This window comes from Camelus ferus, chromosome 4 (assembly GCF_009834535.1).
Source record: "Camelus ferus isolate YT-003-E chromosome 4, BCGSAC_Cfer_1.0, whole genome shotgun sequence".
NCBI classification, from domain to species: domain Eukaryota; kingdom Metazoa; phylum Chordata; class Mammalia; order Artiodactyla; family Camelidae; genus Camelus; species Camelus ferus.
Genome location: NC_045699.1, coordinates 56173538 through 56187055, shown reverse-complemented (window position 1 = coordinate 56187055; position 13518 = coordinate 56173538). Strand labels below are relative to the sequence as shown.

The 13518-nt window shown below is 38.1% G+C and overlaps 1 protein-coding gene across 3 annotated transcripts in view; it reads right to left on the bottom strand.

Annotated features, from left to right (window-relative positions):
* Positions 1–11737, bottom strand: part of KIAA1958 (KIAA1958 ortholog) — a 120592-nt gene extending 108855 nt beyond the window's left edge. For all 3 annotated transcript variants that reach the window (XM_032478207.1, XM_032478206.1, XM_032478205.1), the window contains exon 1: positions 11606–11737. The gene's annotated coding sequence lies outside the window, so the exon portion shown is untranslated. The remainder of the gene's footprint in view (positions 1–11605) is intronic.
* Positions 11738–13518: the final 1781 nt, after the last annotated feature.

Here is a 13518-nt window from a genome sequence, read left to right as displayed (position 1 = left end):
ACTGGAAGGAGCACAAGAAGTTCCGCTGGGGTGCTGATAACATTCTGCTTATTGATCTGCATGCTAGTCACGTGTGTTCAACTTGTAGAATTTCATCAACTGTAAACATGATATGTTTATTTTTGTATATATATTATACTTTGAAGGGTTTCAGAACACACAACCCCAAAATATGCCATTTTGGCATATTGATTATTTTGAGCTGAAGGCATTTAAGAAATAGCAACAGAAAGGGCTCTCACCTTCTTCTTTCTACCTAAAATCAGGTCATAAAATTTCCTATGAGAAGTGTGCCCTTCTTATACAGGAAAAGAGGAACATTCTTATCACTAGTAACTGGGAGTCAATGCCAAAATGGATCTGAATAAACAAACCTACTAAAATAACCTTTATCTTCCATTAGTTTCCTCCATATATTTCCTAGTCACTGTCTCACAATTTACGGCTCCTCACTAGAACTCCTTTGTCTTGTAACTGCTCTACAAATTTATCATTTCTTTGTTTAAAGTATATGTAAGCTGTCAATCCTAACTGCTTCTCTGGGTCTTCATTTTCCTTATGAAGACTCCTCTGTGCATGTAAAAATATTAACCAAATTTGAATGCTTTTCTCCTGTTTATCTGTCTTATGTCGGTTTAATTCTTAGGCCCAGCCACAGAATCTAGGAGCATAGAAGGAAGTTTTTCCTCCCCTACAACTTCAAAGTTTAAAAAAAAACACTATATACTCATCAGCAATAAATTAGGATAACTTCCTCTCCTTCTCCTCATCAGCACTGGGCATTATCTTATTTTATATTTTTGCTACTTTGATAGATTTTTAAAAAAGTATCAAGATTCATATATTTCTTTACCACCGAGGTCGAACATTTCTCTTCTTTTTCATTTTATCTATTACCCACTGGAGTTTTACTATTTTTTTTGTAAATCTTGACAGTAAAACAAAAATACAATGCCATAAAGACCTCAAATCTGTCTATCGTATTGCTGCAAGTATTTTCTCCCGACTTTCTTCTTAATTTATTTTTTTAAAGACAAAGTTAAAGTTTTCATAAAGCCAAACTGACTGACCTTTTCATCTATGTATCCCCTTTCTCAAAAACATTATATAGAGCTATATTCTTTCATTTTTAACAAAAATATTGTTTCTTATTACGTAATGTGTAAGGATATCCTTATTTCTCAGGCCAACATCCTCTTAAAAAGATGATTAAATAAAATATCTATCTGGATGATTAACAGGAAGGCAACAACAAAAAAGGTATTAAGGTAAACTTATAAATTTTAACTCTCGAAATAACTTTTAATAAGAAAAGCCCTAAACTTCTGAGGAAATTATTTTATTAATGCAAAGTAAAGATTTTATACCTTATTAGTGTATAAACACATCATTAGAGAAAGTGTAAGTATACAGGAAATACACTTTGTGGTAAGACTTTTGTCTGTTAGAGAGAAGCCATTTCACCAAAACACGATGTAATAATATGCTACTTATCAAGAATATATTCATACACCAAATATATTTATAGCAAAATATATTCATCGGCAGAGTATTATTCATAAGACCATATAGTTTTCACTGAATATATTAATATACATTAAATATATTCAAAAGGAAAATATTTGTAGGACAACTAGACCATCATGTGACCCTTACCTTTAAAAAATAGAACATTCTCTAAAATACTTCAGCTAAAACTTCATAGAAATCTTCAAAGGTTGTTTTAAACAAGGTTTTGGTAAATAAGTGAATTTGATGGATATGTTAGTTGGATAAATGAACCCTTATTTGCATTAGTTGTGGGAAACTAGTCTAAAGTTGCAAAACTAAAAAAAGACAGAAAAGAGAATTTTCTGGGGGATTGAAAAAAATCTTGAAAATGTCTCTATATCTGCTTGGATTCATCCAGATGCCAGGAAAGGATTCCTTCGGCAAATTTCCAAAAGTAACTGAATTGCCACCTTTACTTAAACTACATGTGGGGAACATTTTCACTAAAAATGATAAAAATCTTTTAAGTTTTGTCCAGGAGATAAACTTTATTAGTTATACAGAAATTTATTAATGTAGAGCTTCTTGTTTTCTCAAGATGTCAGATAAAGAAAGAATATTACTGAATCATAATAGTCATGAAAATGTTAACCACCAAAGTAACTTAAAAAAGAATTAAACTCTGTGCAACAAATACATATAAATTACTGCATACATTGCTCTTTTTTTTTTAACCTACACAGGTATTTGTCCCTTTTGATCAATAGGAAAAAAACAGTTCTCCAAGATAATAACAAAAAGTCATTCTAAGAATGAATAAGGACCTCAAAGTAAGCAGGATAGTAGCAGAAGCTTAATTTTGGACTTTCCTCAAACCTACTCACAAAAACAGATGGAGCAGACCAAGAAAACAGACCCACACGTATGTTCAACGAATCGTTTACAAAGGTACAAAAGCAATTCAAGGGAGGAAGAACAGCCTTTTCAACAAATAGTGCTGGAGTAACTGGACATCCATAGGTAAAAATGAACCTCAATCTATACCTCACACCTTAAATAAAAATTAACACAAAATGGGTCACAGACTTAACTGTAAGATATAAAACAACAAAAACAAAAACTTGTATAAAACAACACAGGAGAAAATCTCTGGAAACTGGGGCTAGGCAAAGAATTCTCAGACTTGACACCAAAAACAAGAGCCATAAAAGGAAAAACTGGTAAAATTAAAATTAAAAAATTTTGCTCTGTGAAAGCCCATGTGAAGATTAAAAGACAGACATAAGACTGAAAGAAAGTATTTGCAAACCCATGTCTTGCAAACCACATACACAAAGGACTAGTATCTAGAATATATAAAGAACTCTCAAAACAGCCAAGCAAACAAACAAAAAAAATCCGATTAGAAAATGGACAAAAGACATGAACAGAAGAGAATATGCAGATGGCAAATAATCACATGAAAAGTTGTGTAACTATTTTACATAATAATGGCTAACCATTAGGGAAACACAAGTTAAAACCACAATATTACTATACACACATCAGAATGGCTAAAATAAAAAAATAGTGACAACACCAAACGTTGGCAAGGACACAGAGAAACTAGATCACTTACGTATTGCTGGTGGGAATATAACATGGGACAGACACTCTGGAAGAGTTTGGCGGTTACTTAAAAAACTAAAATCGTAATTACCATAAGACATAGCAATTATACTCCTGGATATGTATTCCAGAAAAATTAAAAGTTATGTCCATAACAGTTTTATTTGTAAAGGCCAAGAAGTGGAATTGACCCAGATGTCCTTTAACAGATGAATGGTTAAATAAACTATGATATACTATGGACTACTACTCAGGAATAAAAAGGAACAAACTACTGTTACATGCAACAACCTGGATCAATCTCCAGGGAATTACGTTTAGTGAAAAAAGCCAATCCCCAAAGGTTACATACTATAGGATTCCACTTATAGAACCTTTTTTTTAATGACCAAATTTCAGAAACATAGGACCTACTATTGGTTGTCAGGGGTTAGGGATGGGGTGGGGGTTAGGGATGGGGTGGCAGGATGGGAGAATGGAGGGTTGGTAGAAACAGGAAAATACACAAGTGATGAAACTGTACTGAACCTAACACACAGACATGCAAGTACCAGTAAAACGGGAAATCTGAATAAGAGTGGTGGATTTTACAGATGCCAATGTATTCATGGTCTCTCCTCTGTACATACACCCCAGAAGTCTCTTTTTGTGCTCAAAATTCCTATTACAGGGACACCTGTAAGATTGGTAGGTTCACCCTAACAGCCTTGTTTTAAGTTAATCACCTCATTCAAGATCCTAGCTCCAAATACAGTCACATTCTAAAGCACTACGAGTTTAGGGCTTCAACATATGAATCGGGGGGAGTACAATTCAGCCCATAATACTCAATATCCTGGTTGTGATATTATAAGTATAGTTTTACAAAAATGATACCATTAGGGGAAATGGCAAAGTATGCGAAGAATCTCTGTTATTTGTCACAACTGCAACTGAATCTACAATTCTCTGAGGGAAGGAACAGCTAGAACAACTAGGATAACAAAAGGTAAGATGATCAACAGAATCAGGTGATGAAGTAGCCCCATGAGTTGGCAGAGCTAAAACACTCACATAAACAGAACTCATGTGGGATCAAAAACTAGGTAAGTGAGGGGAGAAAAAAAGGAGAGTTCTCATGATTATAGAAGCTGGAATAAGAAATTACCAAAAACCACCCTCAAAAAGAAAGGACTCCATTCAAGGGAAACTGGATCTAAGAAGAGTGAGAAGACTAAAAGACCATGGGGACCTACCAAGAGGCTTTAGAAAGAAAACCACTGGGATTAAAATCCAAGCCAAACAAAGAGGCATCACTAGGGATAGAGAGGAGAGATAAAGGAGGCCAATCTCAGAAAATATCACAGAGGAGACTAAAGAGGACATACTTTTTTCCTTTATGGTGAAATGTAGTATACAATTAAAAAAGGGCAGAAATAATAAGTGAACAAATTGCTGACATTTTACAATTTCACAAACAGAAGACATTTATGTAACCAATCAAATCAAGAAACAGAATATTACCCACACGCCAGAAGCCTCCCCTTTCTTCTCTCTAGTCACTAATCCCTCAAGGGATCATGCTTGCATCACACTTGCTAATGTTCATTGGCCAAAGTAAATTACATGCCCAAAATGAGACTCGCTGTGGAAGGGACAACTCAAGGGTGCAGACATCAGGAGATGTGGGGCCAACAAAGTGACACTCTACCACGTATTATACTGATGGTCATCTGGGCAGACTTTAGCGTGGGGCTATTACAAATAGTACTGTAAACATCCTAATACATTTATTTGGTAAGCTTATATCTTCAAGTGGAATTACTAAGTTATAGGAATATGCGTATGTACAGCTTCAGTAGATACTACCAAACACCTTTCCAAACTGCTTGTATCCGTTTACATTTCTATACCAACTTATACTTCCAATAGTAGTGCATGAGAATTCTAGTCACTCTACATTCTCACCAAAACTTGGTATTTTTCATTTATTTTCATTTAGCCATTCTAGTGGGTATGTAATGGTATCTCACTTTAATTTTAATTGAACGGCCATATTTTAAAATATTTCACATAAGTAACCAAGGAAAAAATTTCAAACCATAAAACTAAGAAAACTACCTGGGTCCACTCCCCCGTCCATCACAGAAACCTTCTCCTAAAGTACAGATAAATCCCTCTAATTTAAAGATGACAAGAGAAAAGAGTGTAATCTAACCCTATGAAAGGTACTGTTAGAAAAAAAGATCAAAAAGAACCAAATAATGTACCAACAGGCAATGAAGGCACATCACAAAAATATGGCCATAAAGCAGATGAGAACTGCAACACAGTATTTCAATATGAATTTAAAAGAAATTGAGAAAATAATAGAAGCAATGAAAGAAAGTATTCATCAGAAATAGAAAAGCTAAAAAACAAAAATGACAATGGCCAAATAGCAAGGGCGTTTTTTACAAAGAGAAATGACAGAGTGTAGTACAGAACAGGAAAGAAAAAAATCCAAAAGGAAGACAAAACTAGAAGGAACACTAGACTTATTAGATAAATATCATGGAAAGTACATTAAAGAGACTAAAAGATAAAAAGAAAAAATTAAGAAAATACAAAAAATAAAAGAATTAGAAGAAAGGGATAGACATAAAAAAGCAAGGAAGATTCAATATCCATGTAACAGAAAACCTCAAAGAAGAAAATAAAAACAATGAAAAAGAATAAATACTAAACTATATAACTGATAAAAATATTCATAAGAAATATTTGAGCCAACATAATAAAACATACACTGTGTATCTGAAAAAATGAACAGAAAACAGCCAACACTTAAGATATATTCTAATTCTAGTCAAGTTATTTGCCTTTAAAGATAAAGAAAAAAGTCCTTTGGGCATCTAGGCAAAAAGATAAAGACATCTAAAAAGAAAGAAAATCATATTGGTATTAGACTCCAACAACAACACTTTTTATCAGTATACAATAGAGTAGGACTCAGCAAACAATGGTTTATGGACCAAATCCAGCCCACTGTCTGGTTCTGTAAATAAAGGTTTTATTAGAACACAGTCATGCTTATTCATTTATAAATTCTCTATGGCTGCTTTCTCATTGCAATAGTACAGTTAAATAATTGTGACAGTGACCTATGGTACACAAAGTCTAAAATAATTACTATTTGTCCTTTTAAAGAAAAGGTTTGCCAAATCCTACAACATATTTAAGATACTTGAGGAAAGGAAATGCAGGCCAAGTATCTACATTCAGCCAAATTGATCTTCAAGTATAAAAGCCACCAATAAAAGGCAGGAGATACTATTCACATGAGCCAACTGTGTTTCCCCAAATTCATGCACTGAAGTCCTAACCCCCAGTATTTCAGAATGTGACTGTATTTGGAGATTGGGCCTTTAAAGAGGTAATTAAGGAAAAATGAGGTCATTTGGGTGAGTCCTAAAGATTCTGATAAAAAACTGAATCCTCTTACAAAAAGGAAATTAGGGCACAGAGAGGCACACAGGAAAGATCACGTGAAGACATCTAAGGAAAACCGCCATCTATAAGCCAAGGAGAGAGGCCTTAGAAGAACCCAATCCTGCCAACGTCTTGATCTGGGACTTCTAGTTTCCAGAACGGTAAAAAGTAAATAAATAAAATTTTGTTGTTTAAGCCACCCAGTCTATTTTCCTTTGTTATGGCAGCTCTTGCAAATGAATACAGGCTGGAGAAAGCAGCCCTAGATGGGTAAGAGTTCACAAATATTGTTAATATTCCCATAAGTATGAAGCCTTATAACAGAAAAGTAGAGCTTCTGATATGTTGTGACTATGACTTACACCCAATGATAAACATTTTTAAACAGTAAATATTTACAAGAGAAAAGAGGGAAGATATTGACAAGGGAAAAGTGAAGGCACACAACATTTGCAATTAGGAAAGGACAGAAAAGGTTAAAGAAGTGCCAGTTTTGAGGAAAACCAAGAGAAAGAATCCAACCAAGGTATGTCCTATTCCTGAAATTTGAATTAACTAAAAAGGAAAATAAAATAATTCAAGAACAATCCAGCCAAGCAAGGGAAAGTAATGGAGGCAACTTTGGATAATTCTCCAGAATTCGTTAAGATTTTTTTTTTAATTTCAGCTAATGGACTCCTTGATGATTAACAAATTAAAAAATATTTGCACGGATCAAATGAAAAGATATTTGCAAAGCATATGAATGGAATTCTTTGAAAGTTTTTTTTTTTCTTAAATAAATCAACTGCATTACTTCAAGAGTGGAGTAAAGGAGGGGAAAGTTATTCACACCAGACCTGCTCCCTAGTGCCAGGCTTCCCCACAGTCAGGCAAATCAGAGAGGAAAAAAGCTAGAAGGAAAATGCACCATTTTATGGTATGACTTTAAATGTTTTTAAAAGTTTCTTAAGTGATTTAATTTCTTAAAGTTTTTTAAAGTTGTGTTTCACATGAAGTTGGACCATTTATTTTTGAGATATGTTTTGATGCTACTTTCCTTTCAGTACAAAAGGACCAATTACTGATGTCCCAGCCCACATCACTTTGCTTTCTATATTATTTTATGTTTGACAGAGTGTTTCCGAAATACGACATCTTTGTCACTAGAGACATTGGTATTACCAATACGTAAGAGTCAAAAAGCTCTCTCCAACGGTTTAAGTGTGAGACTTTGCAAAACAAACTTGAATACTGCTGCATAATTTGCCTTTCTCTAGAAAAGGGTATTAAGCTTTGTTGACAATAGATACAATATAAAATTCAAAAATTTGCATTTTCAGTACTTTTGGTTTCTTGACCTTTATTTGAATTTGAGACTAAGCTTTACCAAACAACAGAATTTACACTGTAACTAGCCAACCACAATCCTTATTACGGAATCTGTGCAGTGCATTTGTTACCTAGGAAACAGAAGAGAGCACAGGCAGAGTGCAATTTCAGTACAGCAAAAGAATTCTCCAACCATGCTGGTAAATAAAGTCCATAAATCAACTAATCAGAAGCAAAGTCAAGAAGTATCATGTAAGAGTTTAGCTCTATAGAAACTTTTTAAAAGGAAAACAAGAAACCTGTGGGGTTTCTTCCAGCAACTATGTAGATCTCTTCAGTAAATATTACGAGCAGGTTTCTTTACAAACACAAACTGTCAGAAAATAAACTGTTCAAAATAAATGGCTTCTCTCCAATCTTCAGCTTCTCTATTTTTGACAGTATTTAAGAGAAAAAGCTTCTTTAGAGCCAGCCTCATACATCTGGTAGCAGAATATTAATCCAAGAATGAATTCTGTTTTTCTGGCGAGCAGCAAGGGTATGCGCTGCTCTTAAAGAATGATAAAGGCTGGAATGAGAGGTCACTGTCTACACCTCTCACAGTGGGACCTGCTTCCCCACCAAACTACAAAAAACTGCATGAGAAAGAACTTGAAAGTCACAGACTTTTATAAAGAATAAAATAGTTATTTTTCAGCTTTCCCATTTGGTTATTATTTCTGTTGCTTTTTCTTAATTTAATTCAGCTTTTTGGGGGGGAGGTGATTAGGTTTATTTATTTTAACAGAGGTACCAGGGATCAAACCCAGGACCTCATGTATGCTAAGCAGGCACTCTACCACTGAGCTATATCCTTCCCCTTCCCATTTGGTTATTACTAATGATAATACTAATCTTTTGAGGGTTCCAGGTAACATAAAGTGGCCATTTTGAGTACCCTTTAATGGTGCCACGTTGATAACTAACACACAGGAAAAGACCAGAAAAGTCTATGGATTTTAAAACCTATCACATTTAACTGTGGACAGCTTAGTATTGTTTTAAAAAAAAGAAACTGGTAAGTGTCAGTTTCTATAGATCAGTTATATTTAAAATCCAACTTCACACAAATTCAAAATTTCTGGAAATAGCATTTATTTGTCATAAAACCAAAAGCAGCAGAAAGAAATGTCAACTATGAGAAGTGAAAAATAATTCATGTGCTTTCCTAAACACCAACATACCAGAAGATAAATCAGTTGCAAATTAAAAGGTCTCTGGAATACTTCTGATTACACTAAAATAGTACTATTAATAATAGAAAGACAAAAAAAAATTAATGTCTACATATCACAGTTAAAAAACAAAAACAAAATTTAAAAAATTGGTGTTATCTTTTAGCCAGCCCACATAAGCACTACATGCCAACCCCAGAAAACTGTTAGACACAGCTACAACTCTGCCAACGAATTCTCAATGCAGGCCACTCTCTCTTAATGTTTAGTTTACACAGTGACTCTTTGTCAAATCTTAATGAAACAACTGACAGCCATATAAATAAATAAATAAACATGCAATTCAGTTTGTTAGCTTATCCTTTTTCATACCACTAAGAGCTGAGGAAGAGTGTGTATCTAAGAGCTGAAATTCTGGAAGTGTTTTAGAACTCCATTCCATCATTCATGATAAAGCCTGGACAAATTTCAGTATCTATCCTCTTTCGGCCATCCTTATTAGAAAAGGAAGAGGAATCTTGCCCAAGGGCCTACCAGTGCCTGGCACTGAGCTCTGTGCAGTTTAAATTCATTTATCTAATCTAGACAAGAAGTCAAAGCAGGAACTAATCAAAGGGGCTGGCATGATCACTGTTAGGATGCAGCCTCTTCTAAGTTTTAAGTGAAGTGTACAAAAATGTGCACTTCAGGCATTTGCAAAATTAGGCATGCAATGATATTAATTTGTTAATGTAAAACTAGGACAAGAATCTAGGATAAATTTTTCTCCTAGAAAAAGACCACTATTTTAGGAATACTAAACTGTCTCCTCTTTATAAGGACAAAAATCAGTTTGCCTAATTAAAACTACCTTAAATTGTATATTGTCTTCTGACAAACTTCTACATCTTGACAAAAATTTAAATACCAAATATTTTTTCACCATGATGATTTTCCTTCAAGTCTGGATGATAATTTTTATTTTTTAAGAAAGATTGCATTTTCTACATATAGCTGTACATATAACTGTCCTTCAAACTTTTTTTTTAATCTCCTTGGTAACTATTAGATTTAAGTTTGCCAATATGGATTCTCAAACAACAAGCAAAAAAAAAGAAAAGAAAAGAAAAAAGAAAGTCTCTAGAAATGAACAGTAGATTGAGATTAATGCAAAGATGTAAATCTGTATCTGCACTAAAAATCTGAATCTGTAAAATTAATTTTCTAGGTGTTTATTCAACTTCATTTATTTTTTGAATTTCTACAAAAACATAGCAATTGTTCACAAGAAACTTAGATAAATAATATAAATCAGAAATATCACCTACAGTACTTCTCAAAACATTATACAATCCAATCGTTGGGTTATATACACAGAATACATAAATCCATGTAATAAAATAGGTAAAGCATAATCACAGTGGGAAGATACCAGTTCTAACATTCATGTTCTGATCTTATGTCGTGAAAGATCTCATAGCTTAAACCAGCAAAAATAAAGGTTTTAGCCTGAACAGCAAGCTACATAATTGTTTTCCGCACTCCCAACAGAACCTCCACTCTGGAAGCTATCACTACTTGACTTGCTTAACTGTTCACTTAATAGGTAGAAGATTCTGTCATGCTAATTCTAAGTCTGGGAAATAACAAAACTTTACCCCCAAAACATATATATATACATGTATATGTAAAAATCAGTCAATCAGTCATATTTCTTGCCTTTAAGTTCCTATCAAACCTTAAAAAAGAAAGAAAGAAAGAAGGAAAACCACCAGAAAACTAAGACATTCTTTGATTTTGATTTGATTTGATTTTGGTCAGCCCAACCTCCTCCTAACCGAGGGAAATCTATTTCTCGATGTATTTGATAACAAACACAAATCACTATGCGCAGCCTCAGATGGGGGGGGGGGGGAGAAGAGCCCTTCGGAGAAAGCCCTCCTCCGTTAGAAACAATAAATAAGGGGCCGAAGCGATGCACGTTCCTTCACACACGCCCCAAACGCACCTCGGCGTAGCTCGCGGGAGGGAGACAAGTCGGGCAAAGACCTGAACCATCTTTCTCCCGCTCTCTCCACAACCTCCTCAAGACTTGGAAACTACGAGAGCAGATCTTTTCTTTCCCCTTCCCGCCCTCCTTCCCACCTCGAACAGACCCAAGAGCAGGAGCAGGCGAGCCAGACCCACGCAGCGCGCCCGCAGCCGCCGCTACGACAGGAGACCTGGGCGGCGAGCCGGCCCCACAGAGACAGCCCAGACCGCCGCCGCCGCCCGCTCCCGGAGCCCGCTTGGCCCGGGGGTCTCTACCCCTCACTCCCCTCAGCCCGTCGCCGGCGACGTCCGGCCGCCTCACTTTCAGCCCTGACTCTCGGCCTTCCCGCGCCCCCGTCCCGCCCCCAGAGGAACAAAAGGAGGGTTCAGCCGGGTCACTGCCTGGCCGCCGAGGGGTAGGCGGCGCAGACTCCAGCGCTGCCGCCCCCCACACAAAGGGGCTCCGGGCCCCGGGCGCAGCGTCGGCGCGCTCGTCCCCGCTCCGCGCGCGGGCTCTCACCCACCTGCAGGTGTCTGTGCGTCTGTCCATAGGAACGCGGGCAGCGAGAGGGCCTGCAGGAGCCGAGCTGGACGGGGCGGGACGGAGGGGAGGGAGGGAGTGCGGCCGCAGGGCCGGGAAGCGAAAGCAAGTGGACAGGGGAAGGCGGCGGCCCGGTGGCGGATGGAGGAGCGGGGCGGGAGACCGGGGCGCCAGCCTGGCTCCGCCGACCGGCACGCGCCGCTCCGTGCGCCCCGGGCTCCGCGCGCCCAGCTCGGAGCGCGGCGGGCGGGCGGGGGGCGGGGCGTGGGTGGGGCGGGGCCGGCGAGCGGGGCGGGGGCTTGGACCCCGGGCTCCAGCCGGCACCGGAAACGCGCCGCGGTCCGCCGGACCCACAGGAAGTGTGTAACGGCACCTCCCACGACGCGCTCCGGGATCACGGTAGTCGCTGCCCGGAGGAGGTGTGGACCGACCCTCTTGCTACGCACACGGGCGCCCGAGCTCGGTCTCCGCAGCCCTTCCTGCCAGACGCCCCGGGTCCGCGGTCCCCACTTCCCCTTGGAACTCCACCCAAACGCCAGGAGTCAACCTTGCAAGACACTCCGTTCGTCAGGTGTGGGACACCTGTTTTAACGCACTGAGTGGAGTCACGTCTATACCCAAGTAGGTGCAAGAACACCGATCGACAGACGAACCCACAGTCACCGCTGCCCAGTGGAAGTTTCTAATTCAACTGCAACACAGGCACCCAGTGCCTCGGAGGGAGCCAGACCGCTTAATAGTTCTTAAAACACGCTAAGACAGGGGAAGCATACAGTAACACTTGCACGGCTCGGCCCAACGGAGGTAAGGCTGGACCTGCTACGTGCTACCAGGCGCCCTCCACTTTTATCTACCAAACACTTTGTGCTCAGGATTTACACTAAGTGCTTAGCGAATATTGTTTAATCCTAAAATCTCTATGAAGTGGGTCTTGTTAGCATTGCTCTTTTGCAGATGAGGAAACTGAGGCACAAAGACATTACTCAAGTCTGCCCAAGGTTACATAGTAGCTGGAGGAACCCAGATTCACCCCAGGCAGTCTGGCTCCATGCTTTATACTTAACAGCGCTAAGATCTCCAAAATAATAATCATGATAATGAGTAACATTTAAGGGATTTTTCATCCATTTTATTTTTCTGTTTTTTATGGGGGGTGGTAACTAGGTTTATTTATTTATTTATTTATTTTTTGATGGAGGTACCAGGGATTGAATCCAAGACATCGGCAAGCTAAGCTTCCACTCTACCACTGAGCTACACCCTCCCCTCTTAAAGCATTTCTGACTAGCCATATGTCGTGTTCACATCTTGGTCTCAATTCAGCTGTGGCAGGAAAGCTCAGTCCCTCCTACCCCTGGGATAGGTGAGGGGAGAGAAGAGTATGACTGAGCAGAGAAAGACAAACTTCAGAACAAAGGAGAAAGAATTCCTAAGATCTTTGTCTGAACACTCTTCCTGATCTAGGCTGAATTTAAAAATCTGTAAGCATTTTTGATAAAATAATGTGTCCAAAAAAAACTCCCCACAGTTAATCGCCACATGTATTTGACATGTAATCCTGTGGGGAAAACTGGAACCCTGTGCACTTGTGATGGAAATGTAAAATGCTGCACCCACTATGGAAAACACAATGGAGGTTTCTCAAAAACTAAAAATGGAGTTACTATGTGATCCAGAAATCCCACCTCTGGGTATATATCCAAAAGAATTTGAAGCAAAAGTTTGAAAAGACATTTGCATACCCATGTTCACTGCAGTGTTATTCACAATAGCCTAGAGGTGGAAGCAGCCCAAAATGTCCATGGATGGATGAATTAGATAAACAAAATGTGGCATATACATACAGTAGAATATTATTTAGCCTTAAAAAAATCCTGTCACATGCTACAACATCAG